Consider the following 6,000-nt stretch of genomic DNA (forward strand, 5'->3'; position numbering starts at 1 on the left):
CACTTTAGAAACAGATTGTGGGGCACCTGGCTGGTTCAGTCAGTGGAGCGTGCAACTCTTGATTTCGGGGTTGTAAGTTCAAGCCCCACACTGGGTGTAGAGATTACTTAAACATCTTTAAAAAAAAAAAGAAGCATAGATTTTTTTTGATGTGTGAATTAGATTTCAATAAAACAAATTTTTGAAAAGAACTTGGTTAAATTGCACAAACCATGGTTTCTCTTTGTTCTTTCCTTGACTGCTAGATGTTTGGGTTGTTTTTAGAGCTGTGCTATCAGAAAAATCCTGCAAAAGACGTCCTTGTACCTACCCTCTTGTTCACAAATGTGATCTTTCCATGGCATACATTTAGAAGTAAAATCTGTCTTGTCTGATGTGCACACCTTTAATCCCACGAGGAGAGGTAAACTGAAAAAAAACTAAGGTACTTTTCCCAATTTATACTTTCACCAGGGATGTATAAGTTCCCAATTCCCCCATGTTCTTGCCACTTCAGAAATATATTAAACTTGATAATTTTTTTTTGCTGATTAAAATAGATGAACTCATAACCCAATTTAAGCCTCCTATATAAAGATATCTCATTGTTGTTTTAATTTGCATTTTCCTGACCATTTGGGGTTTCTTTTCTGTAAATTGATGGTTTCTATCCATTGTTCATATTTCTGCTGAGCTATCGGTCTTTTCCTTTCTGATTTTTATAATTTTTTTAATGTTTATTTTTAAGAGAGAGAGAGAGAGAGAGAGAGAGAGAGACAGAGCATGAGTGGAGGAGGGGCAGAGAGAGAAAGAGACATAGAATCCAAAGCAGGCTCCAGGCTCTGAGCTGTCAGCACACAGCCCAACCCAGGGCTTGAACCCACCAACTCTGAGATTATAACCTGAGCCGAAGTCAGATGCTTAACCAACTGAGCTACCCAGGCGCCCCTGTTTCTGATTTTTATACAGCAGGCACACCTTTCCTTTGTAAGCCGTGTGCTGCAAACATCTCCTGGAAGTCTGTGACATATTTTCATTCCTTTTGTATCTTTTAAATGTTAGCTACTCAAAGTAACTCATCTTTTCATTTATATGTTGAGAGACTTCTCTGTGTCCTGACTAGCCTTACATGACAAATATACTCTTCTATATGTTCTAAATTTAAAACATTTTCAATTTTGGGGCGCCCGGGTGGCTTGGTCAGTTAAGCGTCTGACTCTTGACATCAGCTCAGGTCACGATCTCACTGTGAGATCGAGCCCCACATTGGGGCTGCTTGGAGCCTGCTTGGGATTCTTCATCTCCCTCTCTCTCTCTGCCCCTCCCCTGCTCATGCTCTCTCTCTCTCTCTCTCACACACACACATACACAGAGAAACAAATAAACGTTAAACAATGTTTTCAATTTTCTTTTTTATATTTCATACATCTGATACTAATTTTTGTCTGAGGCATGAGGTGGGGATCTAATTTTTCTGCTTGCAAAACCAATTGCCCCAGTGCCCTTTGTTATTGAAAGACCCGTTTTTTTTCCTTCAAATTGTGTCTTCATAGTGCCTGAGTGGCTCAGTCAGTTAAGCGTCCAACTCTTGGTTTCAACTCAGGTCTTGACCTCATGGTTTGTGCGTTTGAGCCCTGTGTCTGGCTCTGTGCTGACAGTGCAGAGCTTGCTTGAGATTCTCTCTCTCTCCCTCTCTCTCTGCCTCTTCCCTGCTTGCTCTCTCTTTTGAAATAAATGAATAAACTTAAAAAAAATTGTGTCTTCAATCTGATGAGATATGCTCACTTCTTTTTACTTTTTACTTTATTTTTAAAAATGTTTAATGTTTATTTATTTTCGGGAGAGAGAGGGACAGAGTGAGTGGAGGAAGGGAGAAAGAGAGGGAGACACAGAATCCAAAGTGGGCTCCAGGCTCTGAGCTGTCAGCACAGAACTTGACGTGGGGCTCGAACCCACAAACCATGAGATCATGACCTGAGCAGAAGTTGGATGCCCAACCGGGTGAGCCACCCAGGTGCCCCTTCTTTTTTATTATTTATTTATTAGAGAGAGAGCACAAGCAGGGGAGAGGGGCAAAGGGAGGGAGGGAGGAGGGAAGAGAGAGAGAGAGAGAGAGAGACTCTGAGGCAGGCTCCACACTCAATACAGAGCCCCATATGAGGTTCAATCCCATGACCCTGGGATCATGACCTGAGCTGAAATCAAGAGTCAGGTGCTCAACCGACTGAGCTGCCCAGGCGTCTCAAAATATGCCCCCTCCTATTCCATCATGCTGCCTTCCATTCTTAGCATAGTTCAAACTCTTGGTAGGAAGTGACAAAAGGAGAAACCTAATTTGGAAGGGCTTGGAAACAATAAGGAAAAACGGGGTGGGGGTGGGGGTACTGGGCTCGCCTCAGTTAGTGCAACATGTGACTCCTGATCTTGACTTGAAGCCCCATGTTGGGTGTAGAGCTTACATAAAGAGAGAGAGAGAAAGAGAGAGAGAAGGAGGGAAAGAAGGAAGAAATTGAGTCATGTAACCTAACTAAGCAAAAGACAGAGCTACAGATATCTTCTGACAATTGCATCCACAGGCTCAAATATCATTTACACTTCTCTGTATCTCTCTTCCCTATTTCTATTTCTGGGTTATCATTATTATTCAGACCAGCTGTCCTGAGGAGTCTGGGACTGACAGTGACAATTCTAGGCTTACAGCCTTGCAGACTTTTAGCCAAAGAGGTAAGGGGGGCTTTCACTTACTAGATCAATTTAGAAAAAGATATTATTGGCTATCTTTGGAACATGCTAGAAACCCAACTCACAAAAGTGTTAAACACAGAGGAAAGAAATCAAGCATTTATCTTGCCTTTCACTTATAACCTGCACCTCAGGAAAACTACAGTTTAGGAGGCCAAACTTCCACTCGTACATAATTACAACTAACCCATGAAGAAGAAAGCCTCCAGCACTTATCTTGGGTGAATGCATGCCCCCACCTTATCAGGAATAATAAGGGTTTAGCATCCTTCATCCATGTATCTACACAATGGATAGAAAGCCCAAGCCTCCCAGCTCCTAGACCAGAGGTCAGCAAATTTTTCTGAAAAGGACCAGAGGGTAGTATTTTCAGCCTTTGTGGACCACAGGATCTCTTATGACAACTCACCTCTGCTCTTGAAGCATGAAAGCAGCCATATCTGTTATGTTAAACAAATAGATGGGGCTGTGTTCTAATAAAACTTTATTTACAAACACAAGTGATGGGCCTATGGCCAACACCCGTCCTAGACCATCGCTTTTTGAAATCCGAATACATCACCGGAATAAGAATTGAATTAAGCTAGGACATACATGTTCTGGGGTGCAACGGGAGACCTTTTTGCCCCTTCCTCAGTTTTCAGATCCAACAAAGTGGGAAACAAGCAGGATAGAATGGTTCCTGGGGTCCTCTCTGTCTTGACACCCAAAGCCCCAGTGGCCATCCCTCCTACCACAAAGGTGGTTTTGCCTAAAGGAGGGGCCCCTGAGGTCATAAGAGTGGGGTCCCGATCTGCGAGGATTAGTGTCCTTATGAGAAGAGCCACCCAAGAGTTTGCCCTCTCTCTCTGTCTCTGTCTCTGTCTCTCTCTCCACCCACTGCATGAGCACAGAGAAAGGTCACGTGAAGACACAGCAAGAAGGTGGTCATGTGCAAGCCTGAAAGACCACTCTTGCCAGATAGTGCATTGGCTGTCACCGTATCCTGCACCTCCTGCCTCCAGAATTAGGGCGATGAATGCCTTTTGCTTAAATCACCCATTCTAGGGACGCCTGGGTGGCTCAGTCGGTTAAGCGGTGGCTTTGGCTCGGGTCATGATCTCACAGTTCGTGAGTTTGAGCCCCGCATCGGGCTCTGTGCTGACTGCTCAGAGCCTGGAACCTGCTTTGGATTCTGTGCCTCCCTCTCTCTCTCTGCCCCTCCCCCACTCACGCTCTGCCTCTCAAAAATGAATAAATGTTAAAATAAATAATCAATAAATCAATAAATCACCCATTCTACAGAATGTTATTTTGGCAGCTGGAGGGAGTCTACTATGGTGTGTGTGTGCATGAGAGAGAGAGGAGAGAGAGAGAGACTCTTTGTAGAGCAGAGGCCCCTCTAGGTTCACAATCCAGAGTGTGTCTTCTCTTTTCCCTTTTTTCCCTTTCTCCAAGCTTACTGACCCCTCACCCTCCTCTGCTTCCTGTCCTCACCCCCCCCCCCCCCCCCCCCCCGCCCCCGTGCCCAGTGCCCTCCCCCAACTCACACAGTGCGAGCAGAGAGGCAGACACACCCAAAGAAGGTGGGTGGGAGAATCTGGGACAGGCCAGGGCTCCAAGATTCAGGAGGCCTCTCTGCTCTGGGACTCGTTCACCCCCTTCCCAAGCCAGTTGCTGTAGTCAGCGGCAGCGATGCGACCCGGACTGTCAAGGTGAGGCCAGAAGCTGCAAAATTCTCCGGGAAACAAGCTCCCATCCAAGTTGCAGAACCAGCTGTCTCTCTTCACAACGAGAGTAGGAACTCGTTCCCAAGATAAACGCCTGAGAGGTTCAAGGTGGCAGGGGTAGAGCAGGAAGCCCCAAGCCCGGGGCCCCTTCTGGAGGTGAGCTCCTTGTGCCCGACTTGCTCTGTGCCCCCTGGAGCTGCCTCAGCTGGCACCCCAGCTTCAGCCAGAAACTCCCAGGATCTGGGCCCCTGAAGGAGCTTCCACTTTGCTCCCCTCTGCTCCCCACACAGGCTCATGAGGTGCTGGAGAGCCCCGCCCCCACCCCCCACCCCTGCTTCGGGGAGAGGGCGGTAGCTGGGGGGAGGGTGATCGTACCTCTGTTCCTCAAGTCCAGGAAGTCATTCTCTTCAAAACTTGGGAGTTCTCGGTGCCCATCTGTCTCACCATGTGGAGGAAGCCGCTCTTTAACAAGAAACCCGAGGATGATTCAGAGCTCCCTCCCCCCCTCCAAGGAGGACAGGGAGTGCCTGTCGCTTTTGTTTTCTTGCTCTGACTGCTTCCCAAACTCAGCACCCCCTCCCTGCCCTCCATCCGTGCAGCTTTCTTGCTCAATCATTCCTGGAACCCTGTGAGCCCAAATAAAATTAATTAATTACATAAATGCCCCCCCCCCCAAAAAAAAAGGTTTTTAAGTCAGAGCTAGTCTGAGGAGGGATTTTGTTTTCAACACAGTCTTGACAAATATCGTTAAAACCGATGACCCCGACAGCTATCATTCCTGGACATCCCCTCTGGTGTTCCTCCTAAATTACTAGAGGACATCTGCAATTTTATTTTATTTTAAAAAAAGTTTTTTTTAACAGTTGTTTATTTTTGAGAGACAGGCAGAGCGTGAGTGGGGGAGGGGCAGAGAGAGAATGAGACACAGAATCCGAAGCAGGCTCCAGACTGAGCTGTCAGCACAGAGCCCGACGCGGGGCTCGAACCTACGAAGTGTGAGATCATGACCTGAGCCGAAGTCGGACGCTTAACCGACTGAGCCACCCAGGCGCCTCTTCAGTTTTAATGAAGTGACTCCTGATTGCTTATTTTCTAAAATCCCAAATGCAGCAGCCAGGGCACGTCCACTGTTGTTCTCCTAACTTGTGTCCAGTGGGTGCAACACGAGGGGGAAGAGGCCAGGACTGTGGAAAGGGAGTGTCCTTTGTTTTCAGATGGTGTTGGGTATACGTTCGGGTCATGTGAACCTAAGGAAGATTTCTTAAAATCTCTAGGACTCCACGTCCTTGCCCTAGAGAGACAGGCATCCGATAGGGTTGCTGTGAGTGGAAAGACCCACTGTCCCAGTTTTCCCAGGACTGGGGGGCGGAGGAGGAGGGGGTGCGGGGGGGGGGGGTGGTGTCCCAGGATGTGGGAACGAGAAGTTTCACAGGACACGGATGTTTCAGTTTTGGGGGCTAAAACTGAGAACATCGCGGGCAAATAGGAAGACTGTGTCACCCTCATTGTAAGCATACACGCTGTAAAGACGGAGGTGTGATAAGAACATTGGCTCAGAAAACCGCTCCTT

The sequence above is a fragment of the Prionailurus viverrinus genome, chromosome E2 (genome assembly GCF_022837055.1).
Source record: "Prionailurus viverrinus isolate Anna chromosome E2, UM_Priviv_1.0, whole genome shotgun sequence".
NCBI classification, from domain to species: Eukaryota; Metazoa; Chordata; class Mammalia; order Carnivora; family Felidae; genus Prionailurus; species Prionailurus viverrinus.